Source organism: Apteryx mantelli, unplaced genomic scaffold (genome assembly GCF_036417845.1).
Source record: "Apteryx mantelli isolate bAptMan1 unplaced genomic scaffold, bAptMan1.hap1 HAP1_SCAFFOLD_61, whole genome shotgun sequence".
NCBI classification, from domain to species: Eukaryota; Metazoa; Chordata; class Aves; order Apterygiformes; family Apterygidae; genus Apteryx; species Apteryx mantelli.
The window spans coordinates 334,390-349,835 of NW_027118790.1; the positions used below are offsets into that span (position 1 = coordinate 334,390).

Sequence of the window (15,446 nt, forward strand, 5' to 3'; positions counted from 1 at the left end):
CGAGTAATTCTTCCTGTATCACAGAAGTTAAGTATAGGCAGATCAACCACCTGGGCTTGAAGAGGCTGAAAATTAGTAAAGATAAGCCAGCGTGTCAGCAAGTATCCTTACAGAACTAACCAGGCCATTTTAATATTGCTGTCTCTTAATGGTTGTTGTCTGCCTGCTCATTTCTTGATCTGCTGCTTGACTTCATTCTAATACTATAATGTGCAGAACAGAATTTAAGAACTACCTGCTACATATTAATTGTTCCTTCATGGAAAGCTGGTTTAATTGCGAATGCATTTTAGGAGACACGGTGTACAAGAGAGATGTTTGATGCTGTAGCTAAATTGAAAGGAGCAATAGAAATTGTTACGCAAGTTAACAATTATGCAGGCAAGTGTCTTTAATTGACTGTTCTTATTTTAATGCCATATATAAAGTATGTTGAGAGTATTTCTGAGTTGATGGTGAGCACTTTTTGTCATATAGATCAAGGGGACAGACATCCAAACCGCAAAGCAAGAGGACAGCTACGGACAAAAATCGAATCTGGGGAAGGGACAATTCCTGTGAGATCTACTACCACTATCCAGACGTGGGATGGAGTATTGCAAGGAGAAAGGCTACTTACCATGTCATGCAGCAACAAGATAGCTAGGTGAGATATTAGTAATTGGTCTCTGTAGTATTGTTTTTTTTATTGCTGAATAAAAAAGGCAGGTGTGCATGACATGTGCAATGAATGTGCAGGTTATCAATGGGTTTCACTGCTTAAGTGTAGTGCGAGGGGGGCTATAACCATTAATAAAGCTCTGATTCTTCACCTGCGATTGGTGTCAGACCTTCTGCTGGCTTCATAGGTGGGGCGGAAAAATTATCTGTCATTCCAGCCACTTAAAGTCAGGACAGCTTTGTTTTGTGTTTATATCACTGGAAAATATCAGAGGAATGTTTTTGGGTTTTTTTTGGCCTAACATAATACGGCATTAGCAAAACAGTGCAATAAGTACATTACACAAGTCATATTGGATAACTGCCTCTGATGTATTTACATCTTTGTATATTAGAGATACATGTGTGTTCCATGGATGGATTTAGAATTGTATTGTTTCATACAAGGAAGAAATGTTTCAGTTAAAAACATGTTAATTGATGGGCACTTTTAAATTGTAACTTGAAAATGATTTAAATTTTATTTGAAATGTTTTTACTTAAATGGTTGAACTGTAATTAAAATAATATGTTTTCTAACATTAGTTCTTTTATGTACATTTATCTGATTTATTCTTTTTTCTTTTATTATTTAATTTTTCAGTTTTCTTTTTAATTGGGCATAGACAAAAGATTCACCTACAATTTAGCAAGTGTCCTTTAAATAGTATCAGAAGCATGGGAGACTTTCTAGAAAATTGTAGCATGATTTTTCAAAATGAGTCTGTATGTTTTCAGCCTCTCTATGCTTTCATAAAATGTGTAAGAGAAATGCCAAGTTTTTCAGCTGATGTTTTTAGCTTAATTTTTAATAAAAATAGCTATGCATTTTTGTCAAGTCACGGTTAGTTTGATTCAAAATTTATTGAGCATATTTTAACACAGAAAATAAGTCAGAACTTATTTGTTGTACACTGTGTATACCAAATTAACGATACAGGGTGAAGGTTATGTAATTGTTTTTTTCCTCTAGTCTTGTCTCAAGCAATCAACATCTCTACTGAATAAAGACATTTTTCTTTGTTATTTTTAAATCCCTCTGACATAAATGGCCAGGGCCTTTTTGAAGTGAGGACAGTGGGTTGTTGAAAAATAATTCTATAAAAATGGCATTTAAGTTTCTTTTAGAATTTTATCAATAACTCACCAAGCAGGTTTGCCAGCTTCACATCAGTGACTTCTTTCAGCCGTCCAATATGGTAATCATGCTGCATTCATTTGACTTCTTTTATCACGTCATCATTGCTATTAGTGAAAATAAAAAATGAAGCGAGTTCTTGAGCTAGAACACATTTGACTATTTTGTTGATTTTGTGTGATGCAGAACAGAATCCATCTCACGCTTGCCTAGCTAGCTGTCACCTCTCCTTGGGGCTAATGGGAATAATTTTGTTTGTGCCAGTGAAGGAAGCAAATAGAATCCTTTGACACAGAGCAAAGACTATATGACGGGTAAGGAGGCCCAAATTTTCATATTCTTTTTTCTTTTTTTTTTCCATCTCCTCCTTCTTCATCTTCTTCTGCTTTTTTTTTTTTTAATTTCCCTGACACTTATGATCATGTTTTGTCCATTTAAATTTGAAAGAATGCATTGCTATGTAGTTTCCAATATTCAGTACTGCAGAACAATTTAGCCCTTTCAGGTGTCACTAAATTTTCAATCAGGCTAAGTTGCTCCTATGGCACAGAAATAATTTCTTTAATAAAAACCTACTAAGTACCTCTTAAGTCAAACTCACGGTCAAACCAAAGCTTTATTTTGCTAAAGATTGCATTTCTTTGCACAATAAATCTTCCAGCCTAGACAATATAGGGGTAAATTCTCTTTGTGCAGGATTACGTGGGGAATCCAGTGTATTAAAATTATTGATTTCTGAACAGCTCCCTTGTATAATCCAACCTATTACTTCAAGCCTCTGAGTGCTTTGTTGCAGCCTGTTGTCTACCCCATCCTGAGCCGGTTAGGAGTATCTAAGGAACTTGCAACCTTTCTGTTATACTTCTCCGTTCCAGTGAAGAGTTGCTGACAAGTACAGGCTCTCCAGCGGCTGCTTTCCACTGCGGTGGAGTGCCAAGCCCACCGGTAGTAAGGGGATGAGCTTTGATACTCATCTGTGGGCTCCCTCTGGTTTCTCTTTACGTTCTGACTGCATGTTGGCAAACTTAAATTCACGAAGCTCTGGGTTGGATTCTGCCATGGCCTGGGATAGGACTCATGAAATGGGCTTTGGGTGTAGAATGATGTTGGTCTGCTGTTTTCCCCGAGAGCTCAGCTCGCCTTTTCTTCCCTGGCTTCTCCAGTGGCGGATACTCAGCACTCCTTACGCCACCAAAACATCCTCCTGAAGGGACAGTCCTGCTGTTCTCTGCCAGTCTTCTCTCATTATCGCAGTGGTAAAGGCAAGGTGGTGGTTTAGCTCCCTTCCCAGTCACCTGGGAAGTGAGAGAGCAAGAAGTTGTGAAACAGCCCTGTAGATTTTGCCTCAGAAAGTCCTCGCTTTACTCTGACTGCTCATCTCCTTCTGTTCTTGCTTTTGTAACCTTCTTTCACCTCGTGCTTGTGTTGGGAGAATGCTGGAGAGGTAGGGGAGAAAAGACAAAAACGATCAAGAAATCTGAAAGTTCTGCTTTAGGGAGGAAGGAGTGGTGGGGGGTCCCTGCCAGGGCACCAAACTCTAACCTGTAGTGATATCATGTGGTGTAAACCTGGAGAACAGCAAAAGGTCTGTATATGTAACAGTAGATGTAAGCCCACCTTGGATCAGAAGCATTCGAACTGGATTATTCCTAATGTGTTTAGCACGTGATGTCATTCGAGGGCAGTGTTACGGTGATTTCTATGACCAGAATAATTGGTTTGGAACATTAGTATTCATAGATTTGTTTTAAATGTATCCTGAATTTGTTCCATATATGTGTATTTTGGCTTCAGATAATTGCTTGAAGTTCTCATAAAACATTCCAGTCATAGATGGAGTATGTTTTATTGTCTTGCTGAGAAGAACAGAATGTTTTTCTCCGTGTTTTATTCCTAGGAATGATCCAGGAATTGAGAAGTGGTTTAACGTTAGATCCAGTTACTAAGGGGGAAGTCGCTTGTTCCCTTTTTGTCCAAAAGGGGAAAAATAATTATTTCTGATAATCTGTTGAGTGAAAGAACACCGCCTGCCTACACATTGGCCTTTTCTTGTCTTGTGTTTATTCAGAGTAGAAGATCCGAATGGAAGTTCCTAACTCAGTCTTTATGTCCATCTCTTGAATGGCTTTGCTCACCAAAGGCTGTGTATTCTGCAGTTATATTCATTCTCGTCCAGTATTTTTCTGGTTCGAAAGTGATTTCCAAAAGGAGAGCTTCACAGCTGAGTTAGTATGATCTCTGAATAGCAGTAGAAAGAACAATCTTCTCATCAATTCTCAATCAAAATAACAGTGGTCTATTTGAATGTATTAATTTTGATATGTGGTGACTGTGTGGCACCTAGATTAAAAAAAAAAAAAAAAAAAAAAAAACCACCTCAGGGAAAGTGGAAGGAAACAACTACCCAAGATGAGGTATCTAAGTCCTAACCAGTAAGACCAGTGACCTGAGTCCTGGCTCAGGCTTGGCAGCATGCAGCAAACCCAGGCAACAGCAGAAAAGATGGGACAAGTCAGAGCATTGTGGTTGCCAGCCTAGATTCAGCTGCAGCTTTCCGATTTAGCTAACTGAAAATGTGACCGCAGCATGAATAAAAAGATCTTTGCAAGGAATCCTACCGTCAAAGAACATGGACTTCTGGCATTAGTTGATTTATAGTGTGGGCTGCTACCTGACCCACTTGAACTGGAAAAGAAAAGAAACTCTGACTGCACTCCACATGCAGATGTTGCTGCCTGTTTGTGCTGCGGCTCATGGAAGGAAAGCACTGATCGTAGAGATTCAAATAATCTCTTAGACAAGGAAGCAAAGAGAAATCAGGAGTTTAGATTTGACCGAAAGAGAAATGAAAAGGTGATTCGATCAGTGAAGTCTGCTACAGTCCGCTCTGGCTGTTCCTTCTGCCAGGTAATGAAAGCGAAGTCCAGCTAGACAGGTGCCCACAGCAAGCAGATCATGACCTATGCAGCGTGAGTCTGGATTTGACTTGAAGAGCAGGAGTGTCCCTGTGCGTGAATGATGAACCACAGTGAATGGTGAACACGTCCGTTATGATGAGGCAACAAATGAGCGCACTAAGAGCCAAATGCTGGGATATTCAGTCAGATCCACTTCGGAGACACAGAGGTGAAGACTAACACAGAGGGTTCTGCAAGCATCTCTGGGGATGATGCCCGCCTTAAACTTGGCAGGCTGATCGTAGCAGTCACAGAAAGTAGAAATAAGCAGAAAAACCATGAACATAGCTAGTGCAAACACGAGCACCTTCTGTTCAGAGATAGCTAGAAACACAATCTTTAGGTTCCTAAGTTTGCAAGGTAGGAAGCAAGTCCTCTCACACCTTGGATGCACGATCATCAGGAGGGGCTCCTGGTTCACAGGGCAATTCAGAAGGCCTCAAAATCTTGTTGGTATCACAGTAGGCAAAGCCTACCTTTGAGATTATGGCCTGAGAGAGCTGCCATCTGGGCTGCAAGCCTTTGTCGTGGAGGAGGGCAGAAGATTCATATGACAAGGGAAAACACTTTCCAGGGATGGTCTGACATCTTCTCACATCTTGCAGCTTGCCCCAACCCCTCCCAGAGAGGAGTGCCCCAGAAGATACAACATGCCTCTTACTTGTCCTTTCATTGTGCTTTTTGTCTTTTTTTGAAGAAAGGAGATTTGACTGAGGCCTGTGAAAACAGAAATTAAATTGCATGAAAATATAGTTGTTACTTTGCATTATATAAAATTTCCATCCTTAGTCCCTTGCCTTTGGGTGCAAGTAAAAGCTTGACATAAACAAAATGTCTACTAAATCATTTTCCTTTTCCCATATTTATTGCTGTTTATAAATGATATTAATAAGAGTAGCTCTTTGAACTGTAACTTGTTTTTTCTCAGGATTTGCAGTCTATCATAAATATAGTTTCATTTTTCAACAGACAATTCATTTTGGTAGTTGCAGAGGATTCAGTATTCATTTTTCTGTGATAAGTTCTGACACCAATTCCATATGCACTGTTTAAAATGCAATGAGTAATGACTCAGCTCTTGCATACTTCCGTTTGCATAAAAATAAATGAGTGGTGCTGAGACACTGGTATCAACGTCATGCTTTATCGCTTACTGCTGTTAGGCTCCCTTCACTTCTGTGATCTCTCTAAAACAGTATAAATAATGAAATTTATATGCAATTTGGGTTTGGAAAGTTCAGAGGTGAGTTTTTAACTGCAGCCTGTATTTTCAGCAAGAAGTGCACTAGCAAAGTCTGTGCTAAGGTATTGCTGCAGAGTTAAATTTTATGTTTTTTTTTCCCCATGTATTCAGAGTTGTAAAATGAGCTGTACATCATGAAGACATTAACAGACCAATAGGCATCCTTATAGGTGTTCACCATAGATGTCCTTGCCTCTGAGCACGTATTAGTCCAAAGCAGAAGTCTGACAACATAGAAAGGAAAACAGGACTCCTCTTGATTTAAAGTCAGTGTTGAGTTTCTTTGTCCTCTTTTTTAATGTAGCATAACTGAAAACTGCAAAAAGCTTAAAAGGTGTGCATTAGCCTCCAGCTTGTTAGCATCTAAGCAGTGAATATAGATTAAGGAAACCAGTAGGTATGATAATTCTGGAAAAATCAGATTTCCCTGACGTGGTGCTCATCTGTAAAATTGTAGCTCTCAGGTGAGCCCGCTGCACAGAGAATGTTCTCTCTATAAATTTCAGATTTTGAACACAATTCACGTGCAACTTCATTGCCAAACCAAAAGCTGTATGTGAATTTATGGATACTTAAGTGCAGGTGTGGCAGAACCTGAAACTGGTTACATCTGTAGGAACTGTTGCCGTGCTCTCGCCCGGACCCACGGTGCCACCAGGGGAGCGCTGCAGCCTCCTCTACTGCAGGGTCACAAAGCACAGGCCTCAATGTGAGAGATGCTAAAATGGCGTTTATTCTGGGCTGCGTGCAAGCTTACATACAGGTGCACTTCGTTTCCACCCCTAGGCTGCGCGTCACACCACGTGATCTTCCGCTACGCCTAGTCTACCACTTCTCATGCAAATATCTTGTCTATGCAGTTTCCCAAGATCCACCACATCTCCCCCCCTTTCTAGAACCTCTTTTTCCTGTACTATTAATTGATATACTCTACACTCATGTCTATCAAGCAGTTAAGCCGTACATGCCGTAAGCAATAATTCAGAATTAGCAAGCCGCAGCATATCACTATTACTACTGTGAGTGCTATCAAGCCTAGTGTTATAAGCCATTTCTAATCAAACCATGACAAGATCCACGCCCCTGTGTTGACTTGTTCCCTGTCAGGAAAGTCTCTGTCGGCCCCGCCTCGGGGTTGAACGGGATGCAGTAGTGAGCTGCTCCGTGCGCCTGTGCTCATCTCCTCCAGTATGACTCTGCGGTCCCCGGAATCATGAAGCCGGCGATAAACATCAATGCAGCCATGCAGCAGCATCCCGTCTGGCGTTGCCCTGTTCAGGATGGAATCTCACCAAGAATGATTAGTTACACCCCAGACCCTTTCGTACGTGCATTTAAGTCAGGTTTTATGCATTTCATTGGAACCCACCTTATCTGCTCCTCCCGTTTTATCGCGGCATACCCTCTTCCCTGTGATATCAGTTCCCATCCTGTCTCCCACTCCCCTTCCCCTGGGAAGCAGACCTTCACACCTGGACCCGTCGAGGGCGGTAGGTGCCCCCAATGTCTCCTCACTGGCTCCATGTGGCAATCCCCTCTGCTGTGATGGTTCAGCACATAGAGCGCGCGATGCAGTAGCATCGCCTGTTTCTCAGGAGGGATGCCTCCCCCACAGCCTTCCGCCTCAGCTAGGGATTTTATTTTACTTTTCAGTGTTTGATTGGCCCGTTCTACGATTGCCTGGCCTGTGGAGTTATAGGGCAGGCCTCTGAGTAGAACAATTCCCCATAGCTGTGCCCATTCGGCTGTGCTCTGAGAGATAAAACAGGGCCCGTTGTCCGTCTTTATCTTCGCTGGCACCCCTAGCCACGCAATGGCTAGGTTCCAGTGGCTCTGTGCCGCTCGGGCCGTCTGCTTCTGATGCTGTGTTGCGATGATCACAGTGCTACAGGTGTCTATTGTTACCGCCAGCCAAGGCTGTGGCTTGAACTCCGGGAAGTAGGTAAAGTCCGTCTGCCATATCTCATTCCCTTTTAGACCCCGGGGGTTCACCCCCGCCTCCCACAGCGGTGTTTTCTGACAATATGGGCATGCCGCGACAATTTCGCGTGCTCTGGCCAGAGGAATGCCTGAGTGCTTTGCCAGCGCGCGAGGCCCCAAATGAAGGAAGTCGTGCACCTCCTTCGCCTCGGTCATCGTCCATATTCCCTTGGCGGCCCCGTCGGCAAGGCTGTTTCCTTCGTAGAAGAACCCAGGTAGCGATTGATGGCTGTTGACATGCATTATAGTGCAGGGCGCAGTCCGGCTCTGCAGCGCCTCTTCTAACATCATGCAGATATCGCTTCCTACGAATCCAGGCTGGGCCATCCTGTTTACCAGATTGTGAATGAAGACGGAATCCGTGGTGATGTTTGCATGGCTATTTGGTCCTAGCGCCAGGGCCATGCAGACCGCTTTCGCTTCCAGCCACTGAACGCTGGCTTCCTGCTGCCACGTAGCCTTGTGCCACTGCTCATCCTTATACCAAACTACTGCTGCTGTAGAGGTTCGCGACGAGGCATCCGTGAAGAACGTCGGACCCGGCTGGGGCTGTGGAAGTACCCTCGGCTTAATCTCTGGAAAGCAATGCTGAAGGCTCTCTAACAGCGCAGGGGTTTTTCCGTGCTGAAGCACTCCTCCGAAGGTATGTAGTGCCAAGACAACCTCCTCGTCTTGGGCAAAATAAGCATTCCAGGTTGCCTTAGGTATAGATGTCGCGATGACGTCCGGGTCCTTACCGAAATGCCGACAGCAAGCCTTCCGTGCTTTGGTGATTACCTTAGCGGTTGCCGCAGTGATGGGTAAGAACGCTGTACCGACTTGGTTGGAGAATAGCCACAGTAGTATCCTCACTTTAGCTGCTTCGTTCTGCGCAAGGGCCCCTATAAGGCCTGCCTTGGTTACCTTCAGCATAGCGGTGATAGGGGCCTGCGGATCCCACCTTCCCAATCCAGCTGTGGCCATTCGTTGCTCTATGTTGCGAAGACTCTTCTGGGCCTCTGGCGTAAGGTGTCTGGGCTCCCAGGGTGCCTTCCCCTTTAACAGATCGTGGAGGGGGCTCATCTCCTGCGGCATTATGCCAATGATAGGCCTCAGCCACTGCAACGCACCTACTAATTTTTGTACATCGTGTAGGGTAGTCACCTTCGGGTTCAATTCTATTCTCAGGGGCCGCACCTCCGTGGGGCTGATGCAGCACCCCAAGTACTTGATGTCGCTTCCTCGTTGGAGCTTCGCTTCTGACAGTTGCAGTCCTGCCTCCTCCAAATTCTGTTTGACCTCTTGGAGGGCTTGTTCTAAATGCTTGTCCTCTTCTGCCGCCAGGAGTATATCATCCATGTAGTGAATAATTTTCATGTCCGGCCAGTGGTCACGCACCGGCTGCAGGGCTCTGGCAACATAAGTTTGGCATAAGGCGGGCGAGTTCTTCATGCCCTGCGGTAAGACCGTCCATTGGTACCGCTTTGCAGGGGCATCCAGATTGGTATGTGGTACGGTGAACGCAAATCTACGGCAATCGTCCGGGTGCAGAGGAATCGAGAAAAAACAGTCCTTAATGTCCAATGCCACTGCTGGCCATCCTCTCGGAATCGTGGAGATCAGTGCAAGTCCGGGCTGGAATGATCCCATGCCCATCATTTGGCTATTAGCGGCTCTGAGATCATGAAGAAGTCGAAACTTCCCAGACGCCTTCTTCTTAATCACGAATATGGGAGTGTTCCAGGGGCTATAGCTCTCTTGTAAGTGTCCTGCTTGTAGCTCATGGTCTACTATTTCTCTGGCGGCTTTCAATTTTTCTTCCGTAAGGGGCCACTGCTCTATCCACACAGGTTCTTCCGTTTTCCAAGTGATCTTCACGCCGCCTCCAGCAGTGGTCCTCATACTAAATTTGTGAGCTTGAGCCTCATTTGCGCCATGGCATCTCGGCCTAACAGTGAGTCAGGGATGTGCGTGACGTACGGCCAGACCCGAGCTATCAGCTCGTCGCCATCGTCGTCCTGCACGCGGATCTCCACCGGCATCATACTCCTGTACGTACTAGCCATTCCTCCAACTCCGGTTATGTAACCAGCATCCATCAAGGGCCAGCTCTCAGGCCACTGGGCGTGTGCTATGCACGTCACGTCCGCTCCGGAGTCCGCCAGCATGGTTATTATCCTCCTCCCCTCGTCACTACATCCTCCCAAGCTCAGCGTCGCCCGCACCACCGGGCGGTCACCTAATTTTACTGCCAGAGCCACGTTGGGACGTCTTCCTCTTGGACCTCTGCCACTGTCGGGCCAACTCCGGTCACACTCCTGCGCGGGGCCAAGATCTTCGGGAGGGACGCCCCTTTGCGATGTCCCCCCCGCCCCCCGTTTCCCGGCAGTTTCCGCTGTTGATTTTGGGGACACTCTCGGGCTACATGCCCGTACTGCCCACAAGCCCAGCATGACCCTCGGCCTTGCCACGAGATCGGCCGGCCCTGCCACTGACAGTGTGCGCTAATATGCCCTAATCTGCCACAAGAGAAGCAACGCTGTGGTCCCTTTCTCATCTGGTCCACCGCCGAGACAAGAGCCTGTGCTGCCGCTGTTCCCTGGTTCTGTTTTTGCAGTACTGTGCAGATGACAACCGAAAGTGGTGTTCCTTTAGGGATCGTTTTCATGATGTCCTGCGTCATGGCGTTACTCTGCTGCCAGAGGCACTCCATCATGACCGGACCCTGGGCCTCAGGGGGCAAGTCTGACTCTGCAATGGCCCGTTGGAGCCTGTCACAGAATTCAGTGAAGCTCTCTGCGTGTGTCTGTTTTATCTTTGTCCAGGGTGGCTCTACCTTTACTAGCTTCCCGAGTTCTTCATACGTGGCCCGCGAAGCCTCTGTTGTGGCCATGACCTCCCGGCCTCTGAGAGCTGTCGCTTGCTGGTTCGGGGATGCGAGGTTTGCACCTCGCCCCACCAAGCGATCCAGTGTGGTACCTGCTAGGTGGTGGTTCGGGTTCCCGGCGGCAGCTGCAGCGAGGGCGGCACAACGGCCTTGCCATGCCTCCTTCCACAGCATCCAATGCGTGGGTGACAGTACCGCCCTCGCCAGCTGCCGTAGGTCGTAAGGCGTACACGCCTGGGCATGCTCACTATCCAACAACATCTGAGTTTGCTGATGTTTCAGCCCGTTCTCTTTCACCAAGGTCATCAGCCCCTGTACTATCTTGGGCTCGAGCACCACCCACTGGACCCCTTCCCCCGGTACTGCCCTTACGGGGCAGACTTGCGGCACTTGCTCGAACCGTAAGCCCTGAAGGGCACATGAATCGGCTATTAGCTGCCAGTCAGTGAGTGGTGTGGACTTGGCAGGGGCCGCTCCCCTTTTTGCTCCGCTGAGCAGGTCCCTCTGTTTTTCGACCTCCCGCCTTATTTCCTCTAATGCACGCAATAGGGTGTCGACCGGGGATGTTGTTACTTCTTCTCCGCCCTTCGGCTTCCCTTTCGGCTGTGTCTCTCCTATTGCACACCCCCGCAGCCTGCGCGTAACTTCTCGCAAGCCCCCGCCTTCCTCGTCGCTGCTATCTTCTCCGCTCTCCTCCTCAACCGGCAATCTCACCCGAACCTTCCTCCCTCCTTTCAAGGTCGAACTCTGGTCTCTCCGCTCTGATTGGCCGTTACCCTTCCTCCTTCGCTGCAGTGCCTGACTCTCCCCGCCTACAGCACCCTCCTCTGCCGGGGCCCACGGCAGCAGGGTCCTATCTTCCTCACTAAGCGTCTTCCTCAAAACTGCGCCAGGCACGCAATCCTCGGGTTCGGTCCCGTCGACCCCCCATCCCTCTCTGTCTTGTGCGAGATCTTGCCAGGGATACACCGGAGGCGGCTCCTGGGATTCCACCGGTAGGATCACTGGAACCTCCTCGCCCCCGCTCTCCCGTTCTTTCGCCGGGGCCTCCCCGCCCCCGCTCTCCTGATCTTTCACCGGGGCCTCCCCGCCCCCGCTCTCCTGATCTTTCACCGGGGCCTCCCCGCCCCCATCACTAGGCTTCTCCTCCGTTTCCGTCTCAGCCTTCTCCTGATGAAGCAACGCGTCGCGGGCGGCCTTCCAAGTCTGTATTTCCTCCCGCGACCGCTTCAGAAGACGGAGTATAATTCCCCACGTCTTGAGATCTTTAGCCTTGTTTGTGGACATAGCTCGCTCCGCCAGCACCGTAGTGCATCGCGGCCAGAATTCTGGCTGCAAGCAGTCCCCCGGCTTATTTATGACTCCTTCTTTCTGGAGCCGCTCTACACATAGTGTAATATCCTTTGGCTACACAGAAGCTCCCCATGTCTTAGCTAGGAACACAACTACCTTTATCAACGCCTCCATATCGTCCGGACTCTCGGCTATCGCCCGCTGCTCGCCATCGCAGCCGCCGCTCTCCCTCTGGAGACGGCCCGCACCCCCTGGGTCTCACAGCGAGACGTGTCGGTCCTGCCGGATCACGTCGGGGTCACTATTTGTTGCCGTGCTCTCGCCCGGACCCATGGTGCCACCAGGGGAGCACTGCAGCCTCCTCTACTGCAGGGTCACAAAGCACAGACCTCAATGTGAGAGATGCTAAAATGGCGTTTATTGTGGGCTGCGTGCAAGCTTACATACAGGTGCACTTCGTTTCCACCCCTAGGCTGCGCATCACACCGCGTGATCTTCCGCTACGCCTAGTCTACCGCTTCTCATGCAAATATCTTGTCTATGCAGTTTCCCAAGATCCACCACAGCCCTGAACTGCGCTTCTCACGCTCGCTTCTGTCACTTGCTCCAATTACTCATTTCTTCTCCTCCTGCTACGCTGAGCCATGTCTCCTTTTAGTCCTCTCCTCCCTTCCTCTGCCTTCCCTCCATCCAGAGTCAGCGTCCTCACGCACAACCTAACCAGGCCACCACAGCGGGACCATTCTTTCCCCAAACAGCCCCTGGAGTCTTCCTCAGCTGAGTCCCTTGCTCCAGGAGCTCAGCCAGACCTTGGCACTTACTTCACAGACCCCCTCGGTGTCGGCTGTAGCCTGTCCGGCCACCAACACATCCAGGTTCCCCCACCCCCTGGACTCTACCTTCTTCAGCCATGGCCTTGCAAAGGAGGCCACAGAGTTGTGCAGGGACAGCCCTGAAGAGCTGGAATTTACTACCCGCTGCTAAGGATACAGCAAAAAACAAAGACACAATTGCCACTTTGGGGAGGGGGCTGTTCTTCCTTCCCTGCCCCACTCCTTCAGTGACCACCTCCATTTATGCCCCACTGAAATTTTCCAGGATTCTGCCCTGTTGGGGTCTTGGCAATTTTGCTGCCATTACTAATCTGCTGCCCAAGGCAACCCCTCTGCTCTGCCTAATAACCTGAGAGAGGTGGCAGGAGAGAGAACAAGTTGGGCTGGATTATGTATACTGTCAAATTTCAATTATTTTATTATTAAAGTTCTTTTTTTTTTTTTTTTTCTCCGGAAGGGGCAACCTGTTTCATAACCTGTGGCAGTGATGGACTTCAGCACTGGATTCCTCAGCTGCCAGTTTGATTTCTCTCAGCATTAAGATGTATGCCTTTAAGAAGACATTTTGTGCTGGTGAGGCAAAATGGAGAGACTGTGGAAAACAGGCACGTCAGGCATTAACTGATGACTAGTAATATTCGACAGATGCTAACATAGCCATAAGAACAAAACCATGGAATTTCAGATTTTTTTTTTTAATTGCTTCATCTGTAATTGTGAAACTGTAATTTCCTAGTTTCTTTTTTTAAGCTTTACCTTTCCTCCAGGGGGAATGTCTGTGATTTCCTTTGCTTTTCTCTGAGGAAACACTATGCAGATTATTACATGTATTGATTTGAACTAATCACTCTGACTTTGACAAGGAAGCCAAATGCAAATTCCAGGTAGGTTACAGCTTTAAGGAGCCTGTGTCTAAGGACTCAAGGCAAGCAATTTAATATATTTGGTTGTCTTTCCAGGAAATGACTTAGGATGATTTTAGTAAGGTCTCCGTAGGTACAGTTAAGAAACTTGTGCCTGACAAATTGCAATGATGCAACTTGGCAAGTGAGTTTGCGAGTGTGTTTAAATTGGCTCCAGTGTGCATCATTAAAAGCTCAAGTTCTTTCACTCCTTGAAATTAGCAGCTCTCTCATCTTACAGTCAGACTTTATTATTGCTCTAATCTAGGGACAGTGAGAGACCGCCTTGAAGGAAAAGCAGCCTGTGAAAACTGGCAGGATCTCTACAATGCTTTTGCTGTATCTCCAAAAACCCACAGAGACCCTGGTCTAATCTATTTCATTTAAAGACGATGGGTCAAACAGAGCTGCCTGCATTGCACTAGTGGGGCTGCAGCTTTAAAACTGCCTGGACTGAGCTGGTTTTGAACTACTCTGTTTTTTGCTGGGATGATACACAGCTGACTGACCAATTTGGTCTACATAGCAAAGGCAGTAAACTCAGAAATGGTTTCTGGCAAAGATAAGGCCAATTCACAAGTTTCCCTGTCTTCTTCTGCTGTCCCAGGCCTCCTACTCTGCAGATTTCTTCTTGCTACTCCATCTCCTTTGCAGAACCTGGAAAATAGGGGACAAAGTCTTCATTAGAAACCCAGTTTTTAATTTAATTTTAGAATAAAGAACATTCTGAGGGAACCTAGCAGGGAGGATGGAGCCCACCTGCAATGTGAGCTGCAGTGAGGGATTATTCCCTTGCAACAGAACTACCTCAGAGCATCTTGTCTCTATGCCTGAAACACAAATGGCCATGAAAGAAAAAAGGATCGTTCTCAGCCCCATGTCTAAAGGCAGCAGCTAAGTCTGTAATTGGCCTGGGGTCATAACGAGCATCCTTAGCTGGACAGCTCAAGACCTGACAAAGCTCATTAATCCCACTATTAGTCAAAATCAGATTGCTTTGATCGCGTTACTCCAGGAACATAGTCCTGGTGTGGCATGAGAGGGCTGAACAAAGCCCTTCTCCAGACAAACACTTGCCCCTCTGCTGCCTACATAAACCCCACGGTGACGGCTCCTCAGCTATAAGGCCGACGACCCTCGGTGGAAGCACCAGTCTGCAGGGTTACACAATGCAGTAGCATGCACAGTGCAAAGAAGAGGCCTAAACAAATCTCAACAGCAGTATGGCATGCATAAAAAGACTTCTCCTCTCCTTCCGAGCTTTCTATTTGCTTTGAGATCCAAAGCTAGGATTCAAAAACTAGAAAAAGAAAAAAAAAACAGCCAGGAAATTGTGATAATAATGAGTGTATAGATGTAAAAGCGTGTGGCTGGGCACCAGGGGGAATGGCTCACAGCAGGCTGGCAGCTTTGTTAAGCAGAGTTTTCCCCTCATAAAGTCATCCCGTCTACCTCCAGCCTATCACCTTTCCTTCACATGTCTGGAAATGATGTCCAGGATTAGTTGCTCCATCACCATCCTAGGGACTGAGGTG

At 47.1% G+C, this 15,446-nt stretch overlaps 1 pseudogene; it reads left to right on the forward strand.

Moving 5' to 3' along the window:
- Positions 1-674, forward strand: part of LOC136996618 (double-stranded RNA-specific editase 1-like) — a 29,523-nt pseudogene extending 28,849 nt beyond the window's left edge.
- Positions 675-15,446: the final 14,772 nt, after the last annotated feature.